This window comes from Eptesicus fuscus, chromosome 12 (assembly GCF_027574615.1).
Source record: "Eptesicus fuscus isolate TK198812 chromosome 12, DD_ASM_mEF_20220401, whole genome shotgun sequence".
Taxonomy (NCBI): domain Eukaryota; kingdom Metazoa; phylum Chordata; class Mammalia; order Chiroptera; family Vespertilionidae; genus Eptesicus; species Eptesicus fuscus.
The window spans coordinates 40,615,496-40,633,551 of record NC_072484.1 but is presented as its reverse complement, the minus strand read 5'-3'; the positions used below and the strand labels follow the sequence as shown (position 1 = coordinate 40,633,551).

The 18,056-nt window shown below is 46.8% G+C and overlaps 1 protein-coding gene across 1 annotated transcript in view; it reads left to right on the top strand.

Annotated features, from left to right (window-relative positions):
* The first annotated feature begins 2,002 nt into the window (after window positions 1-2,002).
* ATP8B1 (ATPase phospholipid transporting 8B1) overlaps window positions 2,003-18,056 on the top strand; it is a 111,239-nt gene continuing 95,185 nt past the window's right edge. Inside the window, exon 1 of the mRNA XM_054724149.1 lies at window positions 2,003-2,240. The gene's annotated coding sequence lies outside the window, so the exon portion shown is untranslated. The remainder of the gene's footprint in view (window positions 2,241-18,056) is intronic.

The window sequence follows — 18,056 nt, the reverse complement described above, 5'->3', positions numbered from 1 at the left end:
TGTTTCCCTGGACAGATTGAGCACTTGCTGGTTGATCTACATGAAGAGGAATCCTTCCTTTAGTCGAGTCATTGCTTGATTCCTAGGTTTACAGAGCCCTCCTCAATGGCCTCCCTCCTCCTGACTCTGCTGTTCCTACTAATGCCATCACCCAATCTGCTGAACTTGACTCACCATCCATGCTTCTGTCTGCCAGTCAGTTGCAAGTTCTGGCCACTCTGTGTCTTTGCCATTTCCCCCAGCCTGTCCCTGGAAGCGCATCTGTCTTTTCACTTCCACCGTCTATTTTTCTCAAAGCATTTGTCACATTTTCAGATACAATTTGCCTGATTGGTTCACTGATGCATCCAAGCAAGTAGAACAGTGCCTAGCACATAGTTGGCACTTAATAAATGCTTGCTAATTTTGAAACAATACCCAACTCCTTCAGGCCCACCTTTTGTTACTGTATTAGCCCCCTGAGCGGTACTTCAGTCTTATCCTCTTCCAAGACTATCCCCACTACTTTCCCTAAACACAACCTTGATCACATCACTGTCGTGGTCATAAACTTTCAATGGTTTGTAGGTGCTGCTTGCATTCAAGGGCTTCCAAACTCCAACTCCCTCAGTAGCCTTATGCAGTACCATTGCATTGCCAGCCAACTGGTCTACCCCACCGTCATTAAACAGGCCCTGTCTCCAGGCCTCTGTACCTCTGCTCTGTTGTTGGGCTCAGAAAATAAGCCCTGGAGGGAACCATTTCAGATCATCTGGTCCAGTGTCATTTTACAAATGAGGAAACCGAGTCCTAGAGAAATTAAGTGATGAGCACTACCTAGACAAAGATCAAGTGTGACGAATGAACAAGAAAACCAGGGCAGTCTAGGGTCTAACTGTATCAGTTGAATCTTTCATATACCTTAAGATTATATGGTGGAATACCCTCTCCATGCAACTCCGATCCCTAAAAGTGTGCATCTTTGAGTCCCGCCTCAAGCAGAGCCTCCTCAATGAAGTCTTCCTTCAGCCCCCAGTTGTGAGCCTGAACCCTCAGGCCAATAACCTAAGCCTGTGACCTGCAGGGAACTAGAGTCCTATCTCCCTTACTACATGTTAAGCAACCTCTGATTCATCTTCGACTTTCCTTCATTCTTATCCCAGAGACTTGTCCAATGCAGCTTGAGCAGCAAAATTCTACTGAAGGGGGAGCTTCTGGCGTGTGGAGGAGCGTAGTGTGCTGTCAAGCCAGGGAGGTGCGGTTCACAGGCCGGGTCACCAGCTGTCAACCGCGCCTGCGAATCCAACATTTCCAACGACACCGCGCCATTCAAATGCCGCATCTTGGCTCCCATTGACCCCAAACTTGTAAAGGTGAGGAAGTTTGGTCTCGGCAAAGAGCCTACTTGCTGCAATTACAGGATACGTTTCTCGAAGTCTTCTGGCACCGTCTCTTTCCCCACCCTCCGCGCGACTTGTATTCAGCGACCTGTCCCGGAACGTGACTTGGCATGGAGAGAGTACAGCTCCCCTTACCGAGGGAGCTCAGGTCCCGGGCGAGCCGTGACCAAGACAGCTTTCCGGGCTGGCGCGGTCACCGACCCCGGGCGGCGGCCAGGGCAGCCGAGGGCAGCGGAAAAGGGACGCGGGGCTGGTGGGGCGGGGTGGCGAGCGCGGCCCCCAGGGAGGCGGAAGCATCTGGGAGCCGAGAGCGGCCGCAGCTACCGGGTCGCGGAACTGGCGAGGCGCAGGCCACCCCCCAGGGCGCCCGCCTGCCGCGGGGGGACACCGAGGGCGCGGGGCTCTACCCGGGCCGCGTCTGTCAGCCCTGGGTTTCGCTGTCTAGCTCCTCTCAGCCCCCGGGAGGGACAGAGGGAGGGCCGACGGCTGGGCCCGCCCCCAGCCCTTGCCGTGCGCGGCTGCCGTGGCTGCCGAAGGGAGACGGGAGGCACCTACCCGGAGCGGAGAAACCAGTTTGGCCGGTCGCTGGGAGCGGAGAGAAAAAGGGCGGCCGCGGAGGGAGGGCGCGCGGACGCGGGGCGGGGATCGGCGAGGAGCCATTGGTGAGCCGCGAGAGCCGGAGGAGCCGCCGCCAACTGGACGAGCTTCCCGGGGCCCCGGGCCAGCCCCGTGCGCCATGAAGCGCTAACTCGGCGGCCAGAGCTGGGGCCGGGCGGGCGGCAGCGGCGGCCAGGTGCGCAGCGATCGCGCGGAGAGGCGCGCACCCGGCGGATGCCCCAACCGGGGCCCAGCGAGCGCCAGGTACGTAGGGGCGCGGCGTCGGGGGCCTCCGACCTCTCCCCACCCCGTTGCCCCCGTGGGTCTTCTGTCTGTCCCGGGGCCGGCGTTCTCTGGGGATCCGGGATGCGGTGGCAGCAGCTGTCCGCGAGCCTCGGGCTCCGGAGTCCTCTCGCGTGGGACTTGGGTGAGGGTACGGGAGCCTTCGCGGCCTCGGAGATGGGGAGGCACAGCTGGACGGGCAGACAGCACTGTGGAGAGGTCCATGGGGTTTTCACCTGTTGGGAAGAGGGGGAACTCGCGGGAAGTGTTTGGGTCCTTCGCTCACCGGTAACACACACGCCCGGGGTTAAGCTCGGAGGGTCAAGCTTGGTGGGGCTTGCGGGTCCCTGGGACGTGCCGCTGGCTTCCCTGCCTTGTCTGCTGCCCCTGCGGAGGTTCTGCTGGAGCCCCCTTTGGGAACCGATGTCAACGCGTCCAAACACTCCTTAGGGCCCTATGTACCTGGCCGCACCTGCGGAGAAGGATGGCGAGGGCGCCTGCACCGCGCCTGCTGCTGGACCAGGCGCCCACCCGACGCGTTCCGTGCGCTTTTACGCAGGCTGGGAGGTGGTGGGGGAAAAGTCACTTTTCCCGGTGATTGTAGGGTGGTATCCGCCGGCTCGCATGACCCCACTACAGCCCATCTACTTTTCCCAGTTTGGAGCCCAGCCGTGTCACCTCGTTTTAGGTGTGCGGAGGGACAACTTGTTGCGAGGGGCGGGGGGCGGGGGAGGGCTTGCAGAGAATGGCGAGTGTTTTCACTTCTCCGGTCCCCACTCCTCCCCAAGCGAAAGAAAAGCTTGAATGGTCCGGACAACTTATCCCAGGGGGTGTGCGCTCAGGGTCCCCGCGGGGAGGACACTCAAAATGCAGATCCGTGACAGCTGTAGACGGGGAACAGAACGGGGGAGCGGGATTGACAAGCGCAAGTAAGGGGAAGCTGGCCACATTTCCACCCAGTGAGCCTCCCTCGACCCGACCCGACCCTCTCCGCCTGCCCGCGCCGTCCTGGCGGGCTACAAGCACTTGGGTAGCTCCGGACGCCCCCGAGTTCCCTTCCCGGAAACCGCCCGCCCTGTTGGCTGGAGAAGAGATTCTCTCCCCTCTTCCTGGCTCCGTTGCCTTCCAAGGTCTGTCTCACTCCTTGAGAATGAAAGGACACACCACAGGCGAAGTGCTTGAATATCGCCCGCCACGCAGTAGGTTCTGGGCCAAGGGTAGCTGTTTTTAGGAGCAAAAACGAAAAAGTGACGTGTGTGATAGTAAATACAAGCGCCTATAAAAAGAGGAAACAACACAAAACCTGAAGTAGAAGTTCTCATTTTCACTCTCAGGAGTCCTTTTGTGTTAGAACTAAAATGCCATTCATGAACTCTGGGCTATTGTTGCAGGCCTTGTTAAAACCCATTATAACTGTATATACTGTGCAGAGGATGATGAATCGTTACTTGCTGGTTACTGTCTGGGGAGATGCCGGCCTGCCTGCAATAACCCCTTTGAATTCTCCTACTGGTTTTCACTACGTAGTGGAGGCTTTCTTCATTTCAGTGTCCCAGTGGTTGGTGCTTTGGTGCGTTTTAGTGATTCTCTGTGTCTGTTATTAAGGGTCAAACAAGATTCACGCGGCTCAATACTATTGAACACAAGTGCCATCTGTGTGCGAGCAGGGGTGGCTACCTTCAACGTTCAAGCTTTCCACCTGGTTTTATCTCCAGGAAAATGCATACAGGTGTGTACTTACTACCTGTTGGTTACTGATAGAATTAGAAGGAGGTGGTGGTTGTTGTTGTTTTTAAATATATTTTTTATTGATTTCAAAGAGGAAGGGAGAGGGAGAGAGATAGAAAGATCCATGATGAGAGAAGCATTCATCGGCTGCTTCCTGCACACCCTGTACTGGGGATTGAAACTGTGACTGCCTGGTTCACAGGTGGACACTCAACCACTGAGCAACACCGGCTGGCCGGGCTTGTTTTGTTTTTAAACTGAGGCTTTAAAATAATGATTTGGTAAAGCAAATGGCTCACTAAAAAGAAGCCTGCAGGTGTAAGTCAAGTTTAGGATTAGTTCCGTGTGTTACCTGGATTTCAGGCTTTGGGATCTTAGTGCTAATGACACTGACCATTACTTTCCCTGTCTGTCTGCAATCCTTTTCTTTCCTTTTTCCTTCCTTCCTTCTCAAGCAAGGAATAGTGGAAAGCATGTGGATTTAAATTCCTGTAGACTTTGATTCTTTTCCTTACTTTAAGTTGTATTTAATTTTTACAATTTATTTTTAATATATTTATTTACTTTCAAAATTGTATAACCTTAGGTGAATTCCTAAATTTTCTGGACCTCAGTTTACTCATTTGCTGAGGTAAAAAAGATAGCAAGGTGTTTGGGTAATTGAGAAAATTAAATGAGAGGACAGGTGAAAGTCTCTTGTACATGGTAGAGGTTCGAATGTTGTTTTCTTATTTTCTTTATTAAACATGTTTTTTTTAAGTAGTGTGATGCCCAGGTATTTGGGGGTATTTTTAATGATTTATTGCCTTATTAATATGAATTCCATTTTGTTTTTCATAAACAACACTCACGGAATCCAGATGATCCTTATAATCTGCCCCAGAGATATTTTAATCTACTAGTTACCTTTGCTCTCTAGTTTCAATCATTATAACAGAAGCCTATGCTCTTATGAATGCAGAGGAACTTGCTTTTTAGGCACCAGAACAAGTTTTATGGGGTTCATTCATAACCTGTATCTCTAAAGAGATGTGCCGTTAAAGTTTCTTAAACAATTTTAGAATTTGCTTCTAGATTAATCTCCTGGGAAGTTTTAACTTATGGTATCTTTAGGTATCTTGTGAGTTTTAAAGCCTGTTTGTTGGCAACATTCAATTAGATTAATTGTAGTCATGCCTGTAGGTGTTATGTTACTTATTAAGATAAGAAAAAAATTAATTTGCTGCCAGAAGAGTTTTAATAACACACAAAAAAGATAGCTTGTCCTTTTTATTCTGTTAACTGTGTTATTCCTGAATTCCCATCCCTGTCCTAGCTAAAAATAATGCTCAGTCTAAGATCTTTGAGGTCCTGTGTCCCTGAAGACCTGGCATTATGGAGTACACACACACACACACACACACACGTACACACATGCACACTCATGCCTTATTTCTCATTTTTATTCTTAGAAGACAAAGAAAGTTTTACTATCTGGTCATTTAGGAACACATAAGTACCGTTCCTAGTACTTCTAAAATACACTGCACTTTTATTTTTACTTTTTAATTTTTTATTATTATTAATCCTCACCTGAGGACATACTTGAGAGAGAGAGAGAGAGAGAGAGAGAGAGATCAACCGGTTGCCTTTCATGCATACTCCATCTGGGGATTGAACCCACAACCCAGGTATGTGCCCTGACCCAGAATGGAACTAGCAACCTTTCGGTGCACAGGATGATGCTCAACCAGCTGAGCCACTCCATCTGGGCAATGCATTGCACTTTTAAATAAATTGTTGCCAAAACCATGCCCAATGGGGGCTAGATGTTTGATAACTGGTTGCAGCGTGTACTGAGCCCAGAGGCAGTGGTAAATACAGGTGGGTCACACACTCTGGATTCCTTTGACCTAGCCTGGAATACAGGTCTCATCAAAACCTAGAGTAAGTCACTTAATCCCTCCCTCTGGCTACAGTTTCCTTACCTGTAACATGGAACAGCAGCCTCACATGGTTGTATGATGAGTTCCAAATGAAAGAATTAATCAAAAAGGTTTAGCACACAGCTCAATAAAGAGGAGGCATTACTGTTGTGTTGTTATTATCACTCAGTAAATATTTATTGCTCACTTATCAATTCCCTTTCTCCTACACTGTGAGGAACCAGGAATCACTCTGTTAGTCTTTATTTAGCAAACATAGGTGCTTATTCACGCCAGATATTGCTCTCACCCTAGAGTAGGGGCCAGGTTCTGGAGCACGGGCGTCCCAGGGTGACACAAAGGCCCAGGGTGCTCAATGACCTAGGGACATGCCCACCCAGTCACAGGCACGTGGTTCCTGGTTGCTCTCGCCTGGGTGCTCCTCCTCCACAGTGGAGGCCCGTGGGGCTCCTGAGTTCCGCTGTGTCTCCTTTGTCCCCTACTTCCGATCTGTCTTGCTTCTCCCTCAGCCTCTGTGCTCATTTAAAAATATATATCTATTCTTCCCTTAAAAATATATTATAAATTCAGAACTTCTAAACCTTGAGTGTTTTTATAGGATCTGTGCTCTCCATGTGGTTTCTTAGTGATGGTGCCTGGTAAGTGTTGCTAATGACAGGGACCCTTGGTTCTATCCCCTTCATTCAGTCATTAGTTTTTAAAATGGCTTGAGCATCTTCTCCAGGCACTACACTATGGATTACCTCCCTGCTTCATGGAAGCCTGCGAGGTTTTCAGAAGGTCTGAGTTGTGTGTTCTTGTTCTTCTTCAGCAGGAAAGTGGGTCGGATGTTCTCTCTCTCCCTGCCCTGGACTTTGTTCCTGCATGGAGAGAGGGTTGCCTTAGCTTAGACCCTGGAGGATGGCCCAAGCCACTTCCAGCTCTGAGCTCTGTTTCACGACCAGTTTCCAAATCTGGTGAATTTGCATCTACTAAGGGAGAGCTGGGCCTGGAAGCCATGGAGGGTCAAGGTGGGAAGCCCACTGACTTCGGGGGGACAGAAGTCCCCCTTGTTCTGGGGCAGTCCTTCAGTGGTGACAGCCACCTGCCCAGCGGGACTGAGAAGCCCTGCACTTCTGCATTGAGTGCGTGTGTCGCCTGACCTTTGGATGGTAGCTCAGGTCGTTATTTACAGGGCTGGCGTTTATGGCTTTGTCTCTTTGCTGAGTGGCTTTTGTTCACCAGAGTGGAGGTTTGTTTGATTTAGCGCAGGCCGTGTTTGAAATCAGTTTTTTAACCTTTACTCATATTGAGTTGAGCTGGAATATCCTCATTGGAACTTCTCAGGTGCCCAGCATTCCCCTCACGCAGTCCCCGGAAGCTTCCATGGGTTGGGTGCCTATTGATTTTATAAAGTGCAATGTGACTTGTACACAAACCCTTCCTCTGTCTTCTTGGGACACAGTGAACTCACCCCATTCTCTGAGATCTGTATATGATTGATGGGCCCAGAAAATAAATGTTCAGTGTTCTCTATCAGAAAACAGATCACCATTTGAGGTGGGTGGTTTAAAATGAGGATATGGATGGGTCAGGTTTCATATGGACACAAACCTGAGGGCCTTTAAGCCAGGCACTGAGAACTTGTGTGGGACTCTAAGCCTCTAGAATTTGTGACGAACAAGGAGAATAGTGTGTGGGTTTTATCAGAGCGCAGAAATTGTGAGAATTAAGTGAAAATCTATCCTCTGTTTTTGGAACCAGAACAACTCTGGGAGGAGAGGAGGTTCCTCATGATCTCACCTTCGGGCAGAAATTTATTTTATGGGAGTTGTGTTCGTTGTGGTAAAATGTTTATGAAATTTGCCATGTTAAAGTGTGAATTCGGTGGCATTAAGCCCATTCACAGTATCATGCAATTATTGCCACTATCCATCTCCAGAACTTTTTCATCATCCCCACCTGAAACTCTGTAACCATTCAACAGTAACTCCCTCTTTCTCCTTCCCCACCGCCCCTGATAACCTCTGTTCTGTTTGTCTCTGTGAATTTGGCTATTCTAAGGTACCATATACCGGTCTAAGTGGCATCATGCAATGAGGATATTTGTCTTTTGTGACTGGCTTATTTCGCTCAGCATCATGTCCTCAGGTTCATCCATGTCGAAGGTTCATCCATGTCGAAGCCTATGTCAGAATTTCCTTCCACTTTTCCAGGCTAACATTCCACTGTATATACATGGTACTTTTTGTTTACCTGTTCATCTGCCGATGAACACTTGTCTACCTTTTGGCTATTGTGAATAGTGCTGCTATGAACATGGGCATACGAGTCTCTGTTCACAGTGGTAGTTGAGATCTTATCCGGTTTTGTGAGACTTATCTTTCATAGTCTTTCATAGAAAGTAGTTAAGATGGGCAGAGACATGTGGTGTATAACATCACATTTCAAAACATCCTGGAGATAAGAACTCAGGAAGCTTCGGGGAGGATGGGGGTGTGAAGACACGTGTAAGGCAGCCACACGCTTCTCCTTTTCCCTGGCAGCTGCTCCGGTAGTCCTTTGGCATGCCATCACCCAATTGCCCGCGGTGTGGCTGCCACTGTGCTCAGTGCCAGCGTGGGCATGAAGCTCGGGAGACCTCTGCAGACCACAGCTGCCTTCTAGGAAGGACATTCTGTAGTGGAGGGCGGGGGGGAAATCCTTCACTTTCCTCCAGAAATAACTTGGATTTTTTAAAAAAAAATTATTTTGGTGGTGGTGGTGGGGGTGGTTTAGAATATGAGGAAAACTGATTATTTAAATGTTTGAAAAATTGAATAATTAAAAGTCAGGTTTTTCTACCTTAGGGCAGAACCCATGGTTTTCAAAATCAGCTTTAAGGTCAAAGGTCAGTCGCAGACTGTAGGGATGGCTGGATGATCGAAGGTTGCATCTGTGTGAGAAGGCGCTTGTATGCATAGCAGGGTGAACCAGAGGCCTTTCTTTAATGATGGGATGTCAGTCTGCGTTAAAGACATCTTTGAATTTTCTAGAGAACAATAGACTCCCTTCTGAGTTTATGCTCAGACCGTGCCCTGAAAATTAGCCAACATAAGAATTTGCATGTTTAATATTAGCAAACACCACCATCCTTGGCTATTATTCCACCTTCCTATCCTACGCCAGTCGCAGCCACAAAAAAGGATGTTGGGGCTGACATGGCTCATCTCTCGGCTTTGATACTTTGTCTAGCTCAGCTTGATTAAGGTCATTGAAATTTATTTAGCCGTCTTGGGCTCCTCCCATTACATAGTAAAACATGGCGATAATTCCAATGTGTCTTTAAGATTACTCGGACCAACACTCCTCTGAAAGCTGAAGAAAGTTTGCCCAGGCCCTAACTCTTAGTTAACTATTGGTCTCGTTTCCTGAGTTCTGTCTTGAAGGGCTAAAGAAATAAACTGATGGCTTCTCCTAGAGAACTTCATGTTTCTCCAGTCAGTCCACATTGGAGACCCTCCTCCTCAGCCTTACAAATTCTGAAACAAGCAGGCCCCACTTTCCCAGCCAGCTAGACAGCCAGCAGATACGTAGTAGAAAGCACATCCTGTGTGTCAGGCACTTGGCGCCTTAGTGAGTCAAGCTTGAAGAGCCTGCCCTCGGGGAGCTCACAGTCTAGAGAGGGGAGAATAAAGATAATAGGTAGATTAGATGGTGCTTGAAGATAAGTGCTTCAGGATAAACAGATACAGCTGAGGAGGGTAAAGGGGATTGGAAGGAGGCCAAGGGAGCGGGATGTAGTTGTAGAGTGGAGGCCGTGGTGTGTGAGCAAAGACTGCACCAGGAAGAGGGTGAATCATGAAGGTTTCCCAGAAGGTGTCCCTGGCAGAGGGGACAGATCTTGGTGCGGAGGCCCCAACATGGGAGTGCCTGGCTCCTCTGATGAAGTCTGATGCTGGTCCTGGTGCCTCTGAGCTGGGAGGGGAGGGAGAAGGAAAGACCAGAGCGGAGAGGTAGGGAGCCCCCTCTGCAGGGCTGCCTAGTGAGGAAGGACTTTGGCTTTGACTTTATGCAAAGGGGCGGGGGGGGGGGGGGAGAATCAGTGCAGGACATTGCCCATTGGAGCAGCGTGATCTGTGATCTGACTTGCATTTTCAAAGGGTCCTTCTGGTTGCTAGGTGGAGATCAGGCCGGGGGAGGGCTCCCAGGTAAACAGCCATTCGGGAGGTTTGGACTCACCTGGGTGAGGTGTCTGAGAGAGAAGGTTGTGGATGTATATATTTAAAGGTAGAGCCAACAAAATTTCCAGACAGCTTGGATATGGGATGTGAGAGAAAGAAAAACCAAAGATAACTTTCTTGGCAGAGCCTGGGCTGTACACGGAAATCTGAGTTTGTAAATTCAATGGGCAGCGTTCAGATCACTCATAGTAGGTTACAAAGAGGCTCGTCAGAAATGCGTATATTTATATAAGGTTTTGGGTGGTTCAGAGAACTTAAACTGTGTTTATCATCAGAGCATGTCTTCCTACTGTGGTGGGGATGGAGATGGTGTACATGAAGCAGTGGCCTCTACTTGTATTGGAGGGATGATGGTTTGGAGGATGGTCTGACTCTAGCAGGTGCTGGCCGGGCCCTGCTCCCTTCCTTGCCTGCTGTGCATGCGTTGAGAAGGCAAACTTCCCAACTATCAAACAGGTAGCACCCCATATTTACAGAGATATAATTCATATTCCATACAATTCATCTTTTTTAAAGAGTACAAGTCCATGGTTTTTAGTACATTTACAGAGTTGTACAACCATCACCAGAATGTATTTTAGGAAATTTTCATCACCCCCCAAAAGATATCCTGTGCCCATTAGCCTTCACCCGTGTTCTGTTCTGCCCTCAGCTCCTGGCATCCTCTCCTCTGCTCTCTGACTCTATGGATCTGCCTCTTCTGGACATTTTATGTAAATGGCATCATACACTATGTGGTCTTTTGTGTTTGCCCAGCTTAGCATAATGTTTTCAAGGTTCATTCATGTTGTAGCATTAATCAGTACCTCCTTGATTTCTCTATATTGCCGAATATGCAAGTTACTTTTGCACATGATGCATTCTGGAAAAGAACGCAGGCAATGGAGCTGTGTGCCCGTCACAAACAGACTGACTTCCATGTTACAAAGGCAGTTGGTGGTGCCCAGAGAACTAAAGGTGTCTGTGCATGTGTGTGCACGCATTAATTTGTTCTCTTTCACAGTTGAATACAAAGTCCATGGAATTTGCCAGGGAACATAGGCTGGTGGCTTTCTGGTGGCCTAATGATTTTCTTTCATTCAATGATTCACAATTATTTATTAATTACCTATTACACTCCAGGCCGTGTCGGGAACTGGTGATTAATACAGGGATGAACAAAGCAGACATGCTCCTCCCCATTGTGGAACTTATAAGGTTGTTAGGAGTGGGGTGATAGGAGTAGATAATAAACAAAATGTTGAACAAAAGAGATATGAAACAAGCTGATATTAGAATTATGATCTATGAGAAGCCCTGAAAAGAAAATGAGACATTACTAAGATAATAACTAGAGCTTACTTTAAAATGCTCTGAGAGAAATGAGATGGCCTTTGAGGGGTGAATAGATAAACAAATTGTCGGGTATCCATACAAGGGAATATCATTTGTCTTTAAAAAGAAGGAAATTCTGACCCAGCACGGATGAACCTCGAAAACAATGCTGAGTGAAATAAGCCAGGTACAAGAAGACAAATATTATATAATTCCACTTATGTGAGGTACTTAGAATAGTCAAATTTATAGAGACAGCCCTAGCCGGTTTGGCTCAGTGGATAGAGCGTCGGCCTGTGATCGGAAGGGTCCCAGGTTTGATTCCAGTCAAGGGCACATGCCTGATTGCAGGCTCAATCCCCACTATGGAGTGTACAGGAGGCAGCCAATCAATGATTCTCTCTCATCATTGGTGTTTCTATCTCTCCCTCTCCCTTCCTCTCTGAAATCAATAAAAAAAATGTATTTTTTTTTAAATTTACAGAGACAAAAAGTAGAATAGGGATTACCAGGGGCCAAGAGGAGGAGGGATGGAGAATTAATGTTTCATGGGCACAGAGTTTCAGTTTGGGATGATGAAAAAGTTCTGGAGATGGATGGTGGTGATGGTTGCATGACAATGTGAATTTCTTATTACCACTGACTGTACACTTTAAAATGTTTTAAAATGGTAAATTTCATTATATATATATATATATATATATATATATATATATATATATATCTTACTACACACACACATGAAGCTCAGGAGGGTCTCTTGGAAAAAATTATACTTAAGTTGAGACCTGAAGGATGAGAAGGTACCAGTCAGAGGTTCCCTGGTCCAGCCAATGGGAACAGCATGTGCAGAGACCCCGTGGACAGAGCTCAGTGCTGTGACCTTGGAACTGTGGGAAGGAGTGATTGTGGGGCCAAGAAGCCTGGGGTGTAGGCAGGGACCCACCTGATAGGGAGGCATTAATATAGTTTTTAAGCAGTGGTTCCAGATGTGATTTCTGGTTTCAGTGGATAACTCAGCAATGATGTGGAATGGACTGGGGGCAGGGCCAAGACCATCAGGTGACTACTGTGCCCATGAGAGATGGTGGGGGTTGGGCCAGGGTGACAGGAGTGGAGTAAGAAATGGAGGGTAGAAACTGCATTTTAGAATTAGAATGGGAATCTTGGTCTTGGAGATACATCAGATTGAGAACCTCAGAGAAGGGAAGTATCAAGTGATTTCCAAATTTCTAACACAAGCAGCTAAAGATAATGGTGTCAGAGACAGAGGTTCAGACTGGAGGATTAAGAATTTAGCTTTGGTCACATTCAGTTCCAATTGCTGGACACCTAGAAGTGGCCAGAGGTCAAGCTTGGACAGATTCAGAAGTCTTGGCTAGAGACATGAAACCTCACAGAGGATGGAATTGAGTTTGAGGAACTCTATAGGGATAGCCTTTAAATTTTGACTATTTTTGTGAAATCACACATTCAACTATTATTGAGCAATAAAGCACTTACATTTGAACCATAAAAGCACTTGTGCAAATGCACAAGCCCTACTTTCTGGACGAAGAGGACAACGGAGAGCTGGTTCGGGGTCGTCCTATAGGCAGGCCCACCATATACTGAGCAAAATGCTTATCAGATTCAGGAGATGGCCAGTTTGTATTCAATGAGAACTCTCTAAAGTTAGGAAATTTCTCATGGGAAATAGGGTACTTGAATTGGCTTGTGTGGCCTCACCTACAAACCAAAGTGCTCTTTCCAATAGTGTGTATAGGGTGATACGACAAAATGGTGTTGCCTTTGTTAGCGGAATACTGTACTTTCCACATGTAGCATTTACCCACTCAGTCCGGTGGTATTTATTGGCCTCTTCTTGTAAGTGAAGGAACTAGAACTTGCCTGAGGTCTCAGAACTAGTAATTAATAAAACCAGAAATTGAACTCAGGTTTCTACACTCTCAAGGTGAGGGTTCTTTCCAGAACCTCACAGCTGATAGTTGGAAAAACAGTACAGATGATCCAGAAATAGATTAGCAAATAAAAATAGAGGGCAGTTAAATTTGAATCTCAGATAAACAAATACTGTTTTAACAGAAGTATGTCCCATGCCGTACTTGGGACATACTTACACTAAAATTATGTATTATTTATTGAAAATTCAAATTTACCTGTGTGTCCTGTATTTCATTTGGCAACACTACTCAGGAATGAACATCTGGAACATAGGGCTGTGTATTTAAGCTCCACTTGACCACTCCTGGATCGTTCATGCAAGTTTTTGAAATTTGAGAATGGGGTGGAAGGAGGATTGATTTTCCTAGTCTCTCAAAATGACCGTATGGGGTTATTCTCCTGCTCTTGAATAAATATTTATGATTTGTAATAAACAGCAGCCTGGTATTTGGAAACAGGGCTTGGGTTCAGAGATGTCAAATCTGGCTAACTCATTCTCCAGTTCTCTGGCCTTGGCTGGTAATAACAATGCTTATTGTTGATAGGCCACTTTAAATTTTTCTCATCTGGAAGCAGTTAGGACAGATATTATCCCCATGGAACAGATGAGGAACCCAAGGGGAAGCAGTGTGTGGGGGGTGGTCAGTGGCCTGATTTGGGCTCGAACACTCCCAAAATTCACTTCAGTGATCATCTTCAGTTCATTTTCTAAGCTCCCATTTCTTTGTGCTTCAGATCAAGGCCCTGCTGTTTTATAGGTTACTCTTCTGATGTAATTCCATGACTTTTTGTGGTCTCGTTGGCCATAAGATTCCAGTTTTAAATGTACGTGATGTAAATTTCAAGCATTGCAGGCTAAGAAGGCAATGAAACATATGCTTTTCTGATGGCAGATAAATACAATAGGTTCTTTGATCATTCCATATACTCACATTTAGAAAGTATTTTTATGTTGACACAATGAATACTACAGCTTCCTTTCGGAGGTTTATAAAATTACAAATGAGGCCTTTTTACTATAAAGGTTTCCCCACCTCCATTTTGAGAGATTCTAAATCTTTAGAAAAAATAAAACCAACATTCATGTTCCTGATCATGGAGGTTTGACAAAATTTAGGGCATTTTTAAGTGACAAGACTCCTTTTTTTAAAGTTGAAAATTCGTAAAGCTGTGTAATCAATAAAGCACTAAAAGCCAGTTTTGGAAAAGAAACTCATGGCAAAGACCAAGGGAGAATAAGAAGAGGAAATCCACACTGTACCCTGGCTGCCCAGCCTCAGTGCTCAGGACCGGCTCTTAATCCTTACTTGATGAAGTTATGTCTTCTTACATGTAAGTTCCTCTGCATGTGACGTAAGGAAACCAGTAAGTATGATATGGCTTTAATTGCACTTGGCGCAGGACAAGGCAATATAAAGGTTACAAGAACTGAAGTGCATTTTGCTTGCTAGTAAAATTTTGTTTGCTACGTTGTCTTAGGCATTGTGCAATGATCTCCAGTCCAGAGTACCCTTTGAATTTAATATGAATGTCATAACATTTATTGTCTTCAAAGTTTTATATTTGAATGCTTCACATCTTTTAAGAATTATTTCTCCTCTGATTTCCTGTTGGCAGTCTTTGTATTCTTTAGAATGTGTCTGACTAAGCTCTAAGTTGTTACAGGTCATTTTTCTGTTCCAATGTGTTCAAAGGCAATGTTATCGTCCATATCTGGCTGTATTTTAACCTTTCTTACTAGACAGAGATGATAGTATCTCTCCTTTGTACTCAAGCAACTCTTGATTTTTTAAAACTTCCTTTAACATGTGGGGGGTTCCTATTTTTCATGAACCTTTAGAACACATTTAATTATTGAAAGGAAGGGACTGAGTTTAGAAGATAATCAGCAAAATTCCCACCTCTAACATCACTCTTTATGTCCAGTTTGCTGGATCCTTCCCTCTGTCCCAATCAGTTTCTATTTAAAAGGTGATCCTGAGATTTTTTTTATTTCTTTGTTCATTTTCTGGACTGTTGCAGGCACCATCTTTAGGCTAACTGAGCACCCCACATTTGCACATATTCTTAGTAGTGATATTCAGATGTCAGGGTTATTATTATTTCATAATCCTGGCATTGGGATTCACTCTTCTAAAGCTCGGGCTATTGTATAAGGAGGCAAGCATCCGGTACAAAAGGAAGAAGGATGACAATGAAATACAGTCATCCTTGGTATCTGCAGGGAATTGGTTCCAGGACCCCCAAAATTTGTAGAAGGTCCAGTCCCTTGTATACAATGATGTGGTATGTTTGTATAGGTTACAGCAGGGTGTGTCTACAGGTCACTTCATTCACTTCATTGGAGTGGATTCAGCATTACTGCTTGGCACAAGGCAAATTCAAGGTTTGCTTTTTGGAACTTTCTGGAATTTTTCCCCCCAAATATTTTCAATCAGTGGTTGGTTGAATCCAAGGATACAAAACCCATGGGTATGGAGGGTCAACTATCTTTGGTCATTAAAATGCTTTCAATAGAAGGAATGTTTTTATTCCTGATGCAGTTGCTTTTGCTAACCTTGCCTGAGATCTTAGAATTCTATTGGGACAGGGTCTGTTCCCTATGTCTCCGAGCATTGGCTCTCCTTCCCCACCCGCCTCTATCTGCTGACCAGGTGCTGCCTCCCCCTGGAAGATGTCCTGTTCTTTCAGCTTTACTCATCCTCCCTCCCTCAGCCTCTCCCTCCTTCAGTCCCTTCCTCCCGCCCTCCCTCCCAGGTCAAAGTGAGGGGCCCCTCCCTTGTTCTGGTACCTGTCTGTCCCATCCCCATCCCAGCTTGGATGGTGCCATTCCAGAAACAGTAGCCAGCTTTTATCTCGTGTGCCACCTCGGCCTGAGTATTAATAGTGGCCTAGACACTGGTTTTCCTGGACCAGCAGCATGGGCGTAACTGGGGCCCCATCGAGACTCACCGAATCAGAAACTGCGGGTAGGACTCAGCAATCTGGGTCTGAATGCACCTTCCAGGGGCCTCTGATGCGGGCTCCAGGTTGAGAGACACGGGCCTAGAGGTTTTTTTGATGAGAAGGATTCCAAGGTAGTGTCTGGCCACCGCAGGGAAAGGTGTGTTAGGATTCCTTAATGACCTCACCCAAAGGAGGTGAGAAGCAGGACAGATGTGGGTCCAGGGGATGCCATTCCTAAACTGCGTTGTCATTGCTGGTCTGTTTGTCTGTTTAAACTAGACTAGGCTGTGACCTTGGTGAGAAGAGCAGCTTTTTAAGGTCTGCTGAAACAGCCCTGGCCCCAGGCAGTGCTTAAAGTGTAGTAGCTGTTCTACAGAGTAAGCCAGGGAGCCAGAAGCATGTCTTCCCCACACTTCCAGGCACTGGCTTTAGCTGCCATTATTAAAAGACTAGAGGCCCGGTGCATGGGACTCATGCACTGGTGGGGGGCGTGGCATGCGGGGATCAGCCCGCTGTGGGAGCACTGCTCATCCCGGTCAGCCAAGCAGCTGTGGACCTGCCCTCTGAGCAGCTGTTCCATGGTCTGGCATCTTCCTTGGAGCCGGAGCACTCACCTGTCCAGGAGACCAGGTTCGGGTCCAGGCCCAGGGACAATAGCACTGAGAGGCAGCAGAGTAGGCCTCAGTCCTGCAGCAGCCACAAACCCACCTCCCAGCCTCCAGGGTCAGCTCTGCGAGCCCTGCAGCACTGCATGGCCTGTGGGCATCTGGAGGAGGCAGCAGGGAGCGAGGAGGAGGACCCTGGGGTGAGGAGGCTACAATCGCAGCCTGGTTCCTTCCCATTGGCCCGGGGTTCGCAGCGGGAGCAGCCACTCATCCTGGTCAGCTAAGAAGTGCTTCCACTCTGGTAGTGCACTGACCACCAGGATGTTGAGCATCTGCCCCCTGGTGGTCAGTGTGCATCATAGCGACTGGTCAACTGGTGGTTCTTGTTCTGCCTTTTGGTCACTGGGCTTTTATTATATAGGATGATCTATGAGAGAAGGCTTCAAAGTTGTCTGTATTTGATAAAAAGAACCCACCTTGGCCTGATCATATAAACTCTAGGACTTTCGTTCCTTCAGTAAGATACCAGAAGAGAATAAGCAAGTTCTTGGACCTTGTTACTTAGTAAAAGTGGGTGAGTGAATGAATGGGGACGAGCCTGAAGCCGTGAGGCTCTGGGAACACAGAGAAGAAAGTTACTAACTCAGTTTGGGGTGTTCAGGAAGCTTTCCAAGAAGGCGTTGCATTGGAGTGCAAGCTTGAAGAATGATTTGGGGTTCTTCAGACTTGGGAAATAATAATAATGTTCCAACTGGGGTGGGGGAAATACTTGAAATTAAAGAAAATCTGGCCTCTGATCATGCCCCCATATGGATGCCAGGGACCTTTCAGAAAGTGGCTCCTCCCACAGTGTCCCCCAGTCCCTTCTCAAACAAAATTGCATGGGACTCTCCTGAGGGATCCTGTGAAAAAGTAGATCCCGGGTTTGGCATGGGGTGATGTTTTGTAATTCTCACAAGCTCTTGATGCTATACATGCTGCTGGTCTGCAGACCTCACTTTGCATAGCAAAGACACAGGACATGGAAGACCAGCCGTGCTGTTGAAAGGACATCAGCTCTGTCATCACCTGTCCTTTGATATTTGGTCAAGGAAATGGCTTCTGTCTTTTCCTCAATATTTAATTTTCTTTTAC